This window comes from Periplaneta americana, chromosome 16 (assembly GCF_040183065.1).
Source record: "Periplaneta americana isolate PAMFEO1 chromosome 16, P.americana_PAMFEO1_priV1, whole genome shotgun sequence".
NCBI lineage: Eukaryota > Metazoa > Arthropoda > Insecta > Blattodea > Blattidae > Periplaneta > Periplaneta americana.
This window is the reverse complement of record NC_091132.1, coordinates 27,008,312-27,021,880: the sequence shown is the minus strand read 5'-3', so window position 1 is coordinate 27,021,880 and position 13,569 is coordinate 27,008,312. Positions and strand designations below refer to the sequence as shown.

Sequence of the window (13,569 nt, the reverse complement as noted above, 5' to 3'; positions counted from 1 at the left end):
GCATCGAAATGAAAGGCCACCATTTCCAAAAATGTGTTTAAATATCCATATTATGATTATTTTTTCAATTTAACTTCATTCTCTATATTGTACGCTGATGTGCAGTAGATATTAAAATATACACTGCATAATGAATACGTCTGAATGGATAGCTCAGTTCCTGAGTAAAAACACTTATTGTTAATAGTGTACTGTATTTTGATTAAACAAAAACCTAATGAAAATCATCAAACTCAAAAGCGCAATATTTCCTTGTTTACGTAAATGGATGAACTACTTTTCTTCCCTCCTATACATAGTAAAGTGATTTGTTTGTATATTACGCCAGTATCATCGAACTCCAGTCGTGGAAGGGGGTAGCAAACGGCGTTCATCCAGAGGTATAGGCAAGTTAATATTAGAAATGTTAGTAAAAATAAAATGATGTCCCTGTAGAATCCAACACAATCCTAAATAATCTATACTCAAATGTAATAGCTGTAGGGTAGTTCAGTTGGTACAGAAAAGTCTGTACATTGTAAAGTCCCGAGTTCAATTTTTCTCGTTGTCAAAATTTCCAGAACGACTTTACAGTTCACTCAATCTCTTATCCTATCAAATTGAGCACCTGTAGTAAAATGCGATCAGAGCGTGGTGCTGACCACAACACCTCATCAGTGTCGAGATCATGTAATATGATATAATTAAATGTACATAGAATACAATCAAAACATTTCGAGTTAACTGAATCCAAAAATTCAAAACTAAACTCGTAAAACCTAATCTAATTCAATATCATGTCTTCAATTCCACATAATCTTATCCTGTCGAATATAATATTTTATGCTCGACTATGCCGAAATGTAGTAATTATACACCTGGTAGCAGACCTTTAATGCATGTCATTGAAGTACACCTATACATTAAAGGTCAGGTCTTTCAGCCAATGACGACTCAGGTTACAACTGTTCAGCCAATCACAGGTCAGCTTTCTACCGTTATAAAACCGCAAGTATCGATTATTCTCGGATATGCAATCGAAAGAGAATTAGCGAAAAGTCACGGAGGCTGGAAATCCAATACTGTCGCAGAAGGTTATGTTCTGTTACTATAATAATTAGCGTCAACTGTAAATAATATTCAAATAAATTCAATTTGTCATCTCGTTTTTCAATATCTAATTTAATTTCAATGTTATCTCTGTAGGTTCTTATGGCCTAGTAAGGTCAATGTGAACATCTGTTCCTCGGAAAAAATCAATACTTTCGCGTCTGCGCACATCTCACAACATACGGGACATTGGTCAAGGTCAGATACAAAGAAAATTAATAATATCAAGTTAGAAATATGGTCGAGCATAAAAAGTCGTATGACACTCGCCTATAATGGTAATTAAGAAGCTCGTATGAAAATTATGAAACTCGCTTGCGCTCGTTTCATAAATATCCATACTCGCTTCTTAATTACCTTCATTATAGGCTCGTTGCATAATGTACTATTCCAACATAATATACGTACCTCATGAAATAAAACCAAATTTGATTCAATGAAATCTAATCTAATCCATTCAAACCTAACTCTGCCAATCGAATCTAATTCATCCAATGGAACTAAGTCTCAGGCTATATTATATAATCTTATTCTCATCTAATCGAAACTAATTTAATATTGTTACGTCAATTTAACCTCATTCAATCTACTATAATTAATGTCGTTCAGCCCAATTTAATCTTATTCGTTCTAATATAATTTAATCTCATCCAATTAAGTTGAATCTCATCCGAATTATTCTAATTAAATCTTATTCATTCTAATTTATTCTCACCTAATATAATCTAATATAATCTCACCAAATCTAATCTAAGTTAACCTCATATAATATAATTCAATTTAATATCATTCAATTTAATTTAATCTCATCGAATATTGTTTAATTTCATTCAACCTAATCTTGTTCAATTTAATTTAACCTTATCCAATCTAATCTAGCTTAGTCCAATTTTATCTGACCTAACCTAATATAATTTAATCCCATCTAAACTAATGCAATAAAATTTAATCTCATTCAATTTAATCGAATCTCATCAAAGATATTCTATATCTTGAAGGAGGAGAATTCGGTGCTGTGGATTGAATTCGGCGTAGCTCAGTAGTCAGAGCGCTTGGTACGTAGAACCAAGGACCCGGGTTCGATCCCCGGCGCCGGAGCGAATTTTTCTCCTCAAATATTAATTGTTAAAGATATTTTACGATGAAAGATTAATGGAACGAAGAAAAATTCTCTCCGGCGCCGGGATTTGAACCCGGGTTTTCAGCTCTACGTGCTGATGCTTTATCCACTAAGCCACACCGGATACCACCCCGGCGTCGGACAGAATCGTCTCAGATTAAGCTCCAACTCTTGGGTTCCCTCTAGTGGCCGCCCTCTGCACTACGTCATAGATGTCTATGAACGTAGGACCGAAGTCCACACATGTGCTGAGGTGCACTCGATATGAGTGACTAGTTGGCCGGGATCCGACGGAATAAGACGTAGTGCAGAGGGCGGCCACTAGAGGGAACCCAAGAGTTGGAGCTTAATCTGAGACGATTCTGTCGGACGCCGGGGTGGTATCCGGTGTGGCTTAGTGGATAAAGCATCAGCACGTACAGCTGAAAACCTGGGTTCAAATCCCGGCGCCGGAGAGAATTTTTCTCCGTTCCATTACTCTTTCATCGTATGATAACGCAGAATATCTGCATGGAAATATCATATGTACTTCGGTACATTAAAATAATATAAAAGATATTTTAGTTTAATCTTACTCATTCTATTGTATTCTTATCTAATCTCATCTAATTTAATTCAATCCAATCTGATCTAATTTAATCTAGTTCAGTCCAACTTTATCTGACCTAACGTAATGTAATTTAATCCCATCCAACCTAATGTAATAAAATTTAATTTCATTCAATTTAATCGACTCTCATCCGAGCTATTCTAATTTAATCTCACTCATTCTAGTTTATTCTCATCTAATTTAATCCTATCCAACCTAGCCTAATTTAATCTCAGCAAATCTAACCTAAGTTAATCTGACCTAATTTAATCTAATTTCTTTCAATCTAATCTAATTTAATCTCGTTCAATCTAATTTAACTTTATCCAATTCATTCAATTTTCTGTTATTACATTCAATTTAGTCCCATCCAATCTGACCTAATTTAATCTAATTCAGTCCAATTTTATCTGACGTAACAATCTAATTTAATTTTGTGTAGTTCAATTTAATCGCACCTAAGCTAATGTAATAAAATTAAATCTCATTCATTCTAATTTAATCCCAGTGAATCTAATGTCACCCAATGTAAATTGGTTTCTTCATGTCTAATTAAATATCAGTCAAGCGACGAAATTAACAAAAGTTTAAGACCATGAGCAAATTTCATATCATTTTCTGGTCCTCAGCGACTGAGTTACGCCGATGGCTGTGTTGTCTCAATGAAACAATACTAACAATATCGCACCTCCTCATACTTATCCTCTTTCACAATAGCCTTGCTAAGACTCTGGAATTTGCTACTTACTAGCATCAGGGACTGTCGAAATACAATTCAAACGTAAATTTACCTAGGCACTTGGTCAATAATTGAGACTCGTTCAGATATGGCTTCTTGTAAGTACAGGGACATCACTTTATTTTTACCAATATTTTTAACATTAACCTGACTATACTCGGAAACACTGTTACCCCCTTCCATTACAGGAGTTTGGTGTTACTAGTGCAATATGTAAACAAATCATTTTACTAGCTATAGGAGGAGAGAAAAGTAGTGTATCCATTTATGTTACAGGAAAATACAGTAGCCTTTTACGATTTTCAGTTTGATCATTACTTTTACGGTATTTTATCAAAAAACAGTAGAGTAGTAACAATTTTTTTCACAAACTCAACTCTTCAGGCGGTTATATTCATTACATAACGTTTACTTTATTCAGCATATTACTAACCTAATTTATTCCTGAGAATTTTGTGAGCACTTCCGTAAAAAAAAACAATTTCTACAGCGAACTTCTTGACCGACTTATTAGGACTTCGCTGCATCCTTTATTTAGCATTTTCTACAGCATCTTCTGTCATCTTTGTTGGCCATTTTACACTTTTTTCCTTTCTGTACACCCTGTTGCTCTAAATTTATCTACCAGATTAATGACATTTCTACGAAAGTATTCCGTAATGATATAATCAGGAAAAAAACTGTTGTTCACATTCGGTTATATTGTAATTCCAGTTTCCATCATCGTCCTTCATACCCACAAAATAATGCTGTTAAGTACCGTACCATATTATAGGGTACCGTACTTTCGGTAACTCTAATCTTCACTTGTGCTCAGTCCACACAGATAAATTCAGTTATGCTACACACTGTACCTGTGTGAAAATAAATTTCAATAATGTAAGCTCTTTCTTCTATAGAAAATACAACATATTTCTGAAACACACTGTACTCTGTACTGTTTACTTCATTGCTAGCAACAGCGGCCGTAAGTTTGTGTGGCTGAGGTTAGCAAGGACATTAGTGAAAGGGGTGGAAGTCAAGTACATTCAGAAACTCAAGTACAATAAAAATGCAAGTAAAAATAAAATGATGTCACTGTAGTTCTCTTATTCTAGCATAAATTATTTCAATCTCTGATAATTTTATCTCTGTATGATTTGAGGCTTTCTCGGCGTTGGTTCGCTAATATGTTTTCGCGGGATATCAGCCGAGTTAAGATTTTGGAATGCTCCAAGCTTTCGACTGCTATCTCTGCAGCCATCTTCAGGGAAGTGATGTCCGAACGATCGAAAAGTGATAGAAAAATCGAAGGAGAATTGGGAGGAAAATTTAAAAGGTACGCAAACGCGTCCTTGCAAGGGGGTTGGGGGCTGTACAAAACTAAATATGTGAGCTCCAAGCCTGTTGGCCACTAGTCTCACTCCGGGTTACGCTGCTCCCCTGAAGGAGCTCTAGAAAATTTTGAAGGGGAAGCCGAAATTGGACGTAACCTCTTAGGTACCACATACGCGAGGGGGGCTGAGATTGATCAATTGATCACGGAACGGGGCGAGGAGGAGATGGCTGGTGTTTGCCGTTAGGATGGCAAGACGCCGTCAGCTGTTGTTCGATGATAAAGCATGTGAAGGCCGTCGGAAGAAGCGCCGTGAAATCTAATCTGCAATTTGAGAGGTCCCTGTCCTTTCAATTTGCGACTTATTGAGTGACCTCGTATATCTAATAGACTATTTATATTATCTGAACTAGGGCATACATCGTTTATAATAAGGGTAGAATATATATGGGGAAGGGCATATAGGTCCGTGGCCCATTTCTTATAGGACTCATCCCGACATTTGTCTTACGCCTGAGGAAAACCACGGAATACCTTAGGCGAGATGAGTTGTCTCATGTATAAGAGACTAGCCAATTTGGCTATTATGTAGGAGGTGATTGTTGTCATGAGCCTTGTTGAATCGTCTCAATTTTGAGACAAGCCATTTGGCTATATGATGGCTCAATTACGAAGAGGGGGGAGAGATGTAATTAGTTAATTAATTTAAAGTAATTAGGGGGATTAATGGGGATATGAGTGCAGGTCCGTGGCCCATTTCTTTTAGGGCTCATTCCGACATTTGTCTTAGCGCCTTAGGAAAACCACGGAAAAACCTTAGGCAGGATGAGTTGTCTCAATATCAGAGACTAGCCAGTTGGCTCTTAGGTTGAATGACTCTATGAATCGATGGATATATACTAGCCAATTGGCTCTATGATAGTTCCATCGATCAACAAAAGTAGATATTGTTAGGGAGGGATTTTGTTTAGCCCAGTTAAAACAAGGTCATTTTAAAGCGGTTGCACTATCCAAGGAGTCTCATGGAGTTGAGTCGTGGCTACCAAAACCTGGGAGTAACGCCAGCCTCCCTGTCCTCCTGTCTCAATAGTATAGCTAATGGACCTGTCTGGTGTCTACGCCTTAACCTAGGATCATACTGGCCGAGGCCAGATATGAGCGGGTTGGGGTTAGCACGAGCTTCCGCATACAGGTTCCTAGCCAGTCGAGCAATGAACTCGTCTATGGTTGGCAACTCTAGTTCATCATGGAACTTTCTTCTCGAGGCGACTCGGGGGAGATGGGTAATGAGTCGAATCACCTGGTTTTGGACAATTTGGAGTTTACGGAGATGGGACACTGCCGCAAACCCCCATGCGGGTGCGGCATAGGTAATGACAGAGCGAATGAGGGCCTTATACATAGTAAGTCCTACCCTCAGGTTGTCAGGAGTTAAGGCCGCCAGAATGGGATAGTGTCTAACTATCAGCCCGTAGGCCTTACGAAGAAGGGATTGGATGTGATCTCGGAAGTTGAGATGAGAGTCCATAATGATCCCTAAATATTTAATTTGGTTCATCCACGGCATTTCTCGTCCGAAAAGTGTGGGTGGTGGTGGTATGTCTTCGAGCCTCGCTCTTAGTGAAAAGAGTATGGCCTGACATTTCTCTACATTTACCTTGATTCTCCAGTCGTGGAACCACGGCTGGAGGTGATCTAAGATCGACTGCAATCTACGGGACGCTAATCTATAGGTTTTGCCCATCGCCAAGAGGGCAGTGTCGTCTGCATAGATATACAGATGACTACTTCTGCCGTGGATATAGCGGAACGGGAGGTCATTAATGAATATATATATATATATATATATATATATATATATATATATATATATATAGAGATGACTACTTCTGCCGTGGATATAGCGGAACGGGAGGTCATTAATGAATATATATATATATATATATATATATATATATATATATATATATATATATTACCAGAAGGTAAATATCAAAACCATCCATAAACCACAGAGCAAAATCCGGAGTCATCTACGTCAGGTTAAAGACAGTCAGGGCTTAAGGACTCCAGGGATTTACAAGATTCCATGCGAGTGCGGCGAAGTATACATAGGGCAGACAGGCCGCACAATAGAAGACAGAGTCTAAGAACATAAGAGGAACCGGAGGCTGTATTACCCGGAAAAATCTGCAGTGGCGCAACACAGCATAGAAAAGGAGCATAAAATACTGTTTGACCACACCAAGGTCATTAACAAATCAAGCCACTACTGGGATCGTACAATCAAGGAGGCCATAGAGATCAAGCTGGAGAGAAACAACTTTAACAGAGACAGTGGACTCCAGCTCAGTCAGGCATGGACACCGGCCTTGGACCAACTTAGGCCCTCTTACAATCAAGGTCATGAAGATCACGGACCGAGGATGGCAACCGATTCCAACTGGCGGAACAGGGCTCGCAGCCCGCCAAACTTCACACAGGAATCCCGGGAGGGGCGGAGCTTACAAGAGATGACAATTCCCGGCCCCGAATTGGCCGATCCGCCAACCAATCCCGTTTCACCTGAGACAGCCTAACATCTATATTACCTTTCGACTTTCTGTTCGGACATCACTTCCCTGAAGATGGCTGCAGAGATAGCAGTCGAAAGCTTGGAGCATTCCAAAATCTTAACTCGGCTGACATCCCGCGAAAACATATTAGCGAATTTTATCTCTATATAATTATTCTACGTTTAATTTGTTCTTCAGTAAAAATAAATTATTTCTTTGTTCTTAACTCCTACAATAAATTTCCTAGCCTTTATTAATCTTTTAGTACTATCCGCAAAACTTTTCTTGAACATTTTTTTAACTGGACGAGGGGGTCAGAGATAACTAGCTTACTGCAGTGCTGCCAACCGTAGAGAACTACACACTCCACTAAAGATTGTAACGTGTTCCGAACCGTTATTTATGTGCTTCACTGTGATCAGTTCGTTTCCGAGGAGGAGTTCGAAGATGTTCTTTGATGTGCCTGTTATTTTCTCGCCATTGGGATAAAAAAGTACTAAACCTATGTTCGAAAACAAAACTAATTCAATTTTTCAACGTATTATTTTTCTGTGTCTATTAAACAACAATTAGTAACACAATATTCTAGCGTTTGCAATTATACCATCAGATGTCACGGCGTATGCCTATGCAATTCAATTTTAGTGTTTAGTGGTTGCCGCTCCTTGTCAACGAAGATGTATGTATGTATTTATTAACACTACAATTGGGTATACACCCGGTGGCAGTGTTATATAATATACAATAATACCATTACAGTAATAAAATAATTACAGCAATAAAAAATAAATAAACGTAAATTTACTTCTAGCTACAAATAAATAGATGCAATAAATCTAGGACTATAAATAAAACCTATGCTATAATAACGCCTACAATAAGCAAAAGTAAACCTAACTTATAAGTACTTCTATTTCATCCAACTATTACCAAATTAAGTAATTGCATATCACCTTAATTAATTACATATCAACTTAATTACGTATCATCTTAATTAATTACATATCACCTTAATTTATTTACATATACACTAAATTACATATCTTAATTAATTACATATTAACTTAATTACATGACACAACTTAGATAATTATACTGCACCTACAATTACATTTTCAGTCTAATCTTCTCAACTTTTCCTTAAATGTATTGATTTTGAGAGGACCACCCTGAAAGATTGCCGCAGGTAAGCTGTTCCAGCCTACTATTGTGCGGTTAACAAAGGAAAATTTTGCTACGTCCGTTCTTTGTTTTCTACATTTAAACTTCCTACTATGATCAGCCCTGCCTAAGTATGATGGTGTTACTAATCTATCATTGATGTCGGTATCTAGCATTGATAACTGAACCTTACCAATTGAGTACTGTTTTAGCCGGAGAATCAAGAAAAAATTTGCGCATAGTACTTTGATTTTGAATGTAATTGTAACTATAAATTTAACATTAATTGTAATTATAATTTTAATTGTATTCTTAGTATTGTAGTTCTAATCCCCTGATTGAGGGGAAGAGAAGGCCTCGTTGCCTTATATCTACCAGGTTAAATACATAAATACTATTTCTAATTACTGTGAATATTACACTTTTACAACATCACACTACTTTTGACCAATAAAACGGTACGAAAGGACGTCTTTCAACCAATAATGGCTGCTTATCGCACAATTTTATCGCGTCCATAGCATTTGTTTATTTTTATCACTACCGTAGCATTTGTTTCTTTGTTTGCCAACATTTCAAACTGCACTGGTCTGGACGTCAAAAAACAGAAAATTACAAACCACTCCAGTCGATGCACAGCACTTTCAAATATGACTCATCTGGCATTCAAGAACAAGAATTAATAAAGATCACTGGCCATAGCTATGCATCTTCCCTGAAACCCTATTTACAAATAAATGAAGAGCGCCATTCGGAAATCCTGAATAAGTTGAGGGATACACCATGCACATCACCGAGTTCACTTCTTTTACGCACACGTCCAATGTAACATCAACTGAACCACCAAACACAAAAACATTCAATTTGAAAATTGTACCTACTTTCAATAATTGTTTCTTTTAAAATTAGTCATGTTTATTTTTTATTTCATCGTCGTTAATTAAAATGTTTCTTGTTTATTTCATCATCCCTAATTAAAACTTTTCTAAAACTCGTTTATATTATTTAGGTTATGTTATAGCTTCTGCTGTATGATATTATGGATAGTCACGTATCAGAGATTGTTTAATACTAAGATTTATTGAAAATCATCTGTCAAATGACGTTGATTACTGGGATCCGGATGATTGAGGTGAAATGCAAATGTTTTAATAAAAATGAAACTGAATCAACAAAGCCTTCTTGACTAGTAACAATCCACAGAGTTCAATGAAGATTCCATAGTTGCACAACTGATAAGAAAACAGCTATTCATAACATACTACTGCCATCTACTAGCGTAATATTTATAATGTTGAGATGGTACAAATTTGAAGACAGTTGTATTTTGTTAAGTCAATTAATATTTTATTGTATTGGAGTACTTCGTTACTGCTAATCTTTATATACTTTCTTCTAATCATGTAATAGTCAATTAAATCCCACTCGAGTTTTGATTTTCTCTAGATAAATCAAAACCTCTAGTGAGATTACTGTTGACTATTACACTCTTACTACGTCATACTACTTTTGACCAATAAAACGGTACGAAAGGACGTATTTAAACCAATCATGGCTGCTTATCGCACAATTTTATCGCGTCCCTAGCATTTGTTTAATTTTATCGCGTCCCTAGCATTTGTTTAATTTTATCGCGTCCCTAGCATTTGTTTCTTTGTTTGCCAACATTTGAAACTGCGCTGATCTGGACGTCAAAAATATATATAAAATTACAAACCACTCCAGTCGATGCACAGCAGTTTCAAAAATGACTCGCATTGGCATTCAAGAACAAGTATTAATAAAAATCACTGATCATATCTATGCATCTTCTGAAATCCGATTTACAAATAAATGATCGAGCACCATTCGGAAATCCTGAATAAGCTGAATACACCATGAAGGCCTAAATCAACGAGTTCCAATTCTATTACGCACACGTCCAATATAACATCAATTGAACCACCAATCACATTCAAATTTGAAAATTGTACATTCAGTAATTATTCCTTTTAAAATTATTCATTCGGAAATCCTGAATAAGTCGAATACACCATGTAGTCCTAAATCAAAGAGTTCCACTTCTATTACGCACACGTCCAATATAACATCAATTGAACCACCAACCACATTCAAATTTGAAAATTGTACATTCAATAATTATTCCTTTTAAAATTATTCATGTTTATTTTTTATGTCATCGTCGTTAATTAAAACTTTTCTAACACTTGTGTATATTAGTTAGGTTATGTTATAGCTTCTGCTATATGATATTATGGATAGTCACGTATCAGAGATTGTTTAATATTAAGATTTATTGAAAATCATCTGTCAAGTGACGTTGATTACTGGGATTCGGATAATTGAAGTGATATGTTGCATATTAATAAAAATGAAATTGAATCAACAAAGCCTTCTTGACTAGTAACATTGTCATCGAGAACTTCTCGACGAGAAGGCATTGCTCACTACTGCCATCTAACATGCATCTAGCGTAATATTTGTAATGCTGAGATGGTACAATAATACATTTGAAGACAGTTGTATTTTCGTAAGTCAATTAATATTTTATTGTATTGGAGTACTTCGTTACTTCTAATCTTTATATACTTTCTTCTAATCGTGTGATAGTCAATTAAATCCCACTCGAGTTTAGATTTTCTCTAGATAAATCAAAACGTCTAGTGAGATTACTGTTGATAAAACCAGTAATAGACAAAGCGGTACAAAACATTTCTGATCTTAGGAGATTCACATATAACTAGCATAATGATCCCTGAATCCTGACCTATTAATCCCAAGTTGAGGCGAAGTAAAGCCAACTCTATAACGCAGTTAAGTCCGTGTCTGCGAGGTGCAGAGATGAAAGCAGGAACTGCCTAACTATTGCTTCGCACCGGGATCCGTTCCGGGCGCCGGAACCCGGACTGCTCCCTCTGACGAGGAGAATGGAGCTTACCCCGCACAAAGGCAACGAACACTGTTTGTCCAAATGGGACGACGAGGATGCAGTCCGAATTTTGCTTACCCGCAGAACGAGAATTAATGACGTCAGGATTTCCTATGACGCTGCTGAGGCTCTTTTCGTGTGATGCATATTTGTGAGCTTCGGATACGAGATCTTAGAGAGGCCTCAACACATAGCTGGGGGCGTAAAAAAAGAGTGGGAGGTTATGTGGACACAATATCTCTTCGATATAAACTGGAACTAGAGAGGAAAATTATGGAAAAATGAATGAATATTAAATACAGTGAAACCTCGGTAATTTGGACTTCACTAATTCAAAATTCGTGATAATTCGGGCCCTCTTTTTCTGCTTCATTACACATGACACTTGGGAGATTAATAACATGCTACAAATTGAAAGTATAAATGAATGCAAAGAGTGAAAAATGTGGTGAGAAATTCAAATTATCAACAGTAATCTCACTAGACGTTTTGATTTATCTAGAGAAAATCAAAACTCGAGTGGGATTTAATTGACTATTACACGATTAGAAGAAAGTATACAAAGATTAGAAGTAACGAAGTACTCCAATACAATAAAATATTAATTGACTTACGAAAATACATCTGTCTTCAAATGTATTATTGTACCATCTCGACATTACAAATATTACGCTAGATGCATGCTAGATGGCAGTAGTGAGCAATGCCTTCTCACGATGGCAATGTTACTAGTCAAGAAGGCTTTGTTGATTCAGTTTCATTTTTATTAATATGCAACATATCACTTCAATTATCCGAATCCCAGTAATCAACGTCACTTGACAGATGATTTTCAATAAATCTTGATATTAAACAATCTCTGATACGTGACTATCCAATAGCAGAAGCTATAACATAACCTAACTAATATATACAAGTGTTAGAAAAGTTTTAATTAACGACGATGACATAAAAAATAAAAATGAATAATTTTAAAAGGAATAATTACTGAATGTACAATTTTCAAATTTAAATGTGGTTGGTGGTTCAATTGATGTTATATTGGACGTGTGCGTAATTGAAGTGGAACTCTTTGATTTAGGCCTACATGGTGTATTCAACTTATTCAGGATTTCCAAATGAATAATTTTAAAAGGAATAATTACTGAATGTACAATTTTCAAATTTGAATGTGATTGGTGGTTCAATTGATGCTATATTGGACATGTGCGTAATAGAAGTGGAACTCGTTGATTTATGCCTACATGGTGTATTCAGCTTATTCAGGATTTCCGAATGGTGCTCATCATTTATTTGTAAATCGGATTTCAGATGCATTGATATGATCAGTGATTTTTATTAATTATTGTTCTTGAATGCCAATGCGAGTCATATTTGAAACTGCTGTGCATCAACTGGAGTGGTTTGTAATTTTATATATATATATATATATATATATATATATATATATATATATTACGTCCAGACCAGCGCAGTTTCAAATGTTGGCAAACAAAGAAGCAAATGCTAGTGACGCGATAAAATTAAACAAATGCTAGGGACGCGATAAAATTAAACAAATGCTAGGGACGCGATAAAATTGTGCGATATGCAGCCATGATTGGTTGAAATACGTCCTTTCGTACCGTTTTATTGGTCAAAAGTAGTATGACGTAGTAAGAGTGTAATAGTCAACCATAAAATTCATTTATATACACTAAATCAGAGCTGCAGAACCCGTAAGTAGGGCAAATAAGACGTTAGCCTGACTCCACTTCCATTGGGGATGATCGACTTCCGCGTAGAGTTGTTTACATTCTCTGCCCGTGCAAGGGTCCATCAGTGGCGGCATGTAATTTTCAAAAATGATTGTAATAGATTCATCGTATTTATAATGCGTTATCTCGTTTCAAGGTTTACAATTATGCTAGATTTCCTGTCGGTAGTTTCATTGAGATTTCTTTGCACTTAACCTGCTTTAGATTTTCGAAAACTTTCCTCCTATCATCACCTACGGAAACATAAATTTATAGCATTTGAGTAATGAACCTTAAAAGTCATTATTAATTTCAATTCAAAATGAACACAACGAG

At 36.3% G+C, this 13,569-nt stretch overlaps 1 protein-coding gene across 2 annotated transcripts in view; it reads right to left on the bottom strand.

Annotated features, from left to right (window-relative positions):
• The window catches only part of LOC138716251 (cyclic GMP-AMP phosphodiesterase SMPDL3A), a 1,162,941-nt gene that overhangs the window by 1,006,602 nt on the left and 142,770 nt on the right, over nt 1-13,569 (bottom strand). The window lies entirely within an intron of this gene.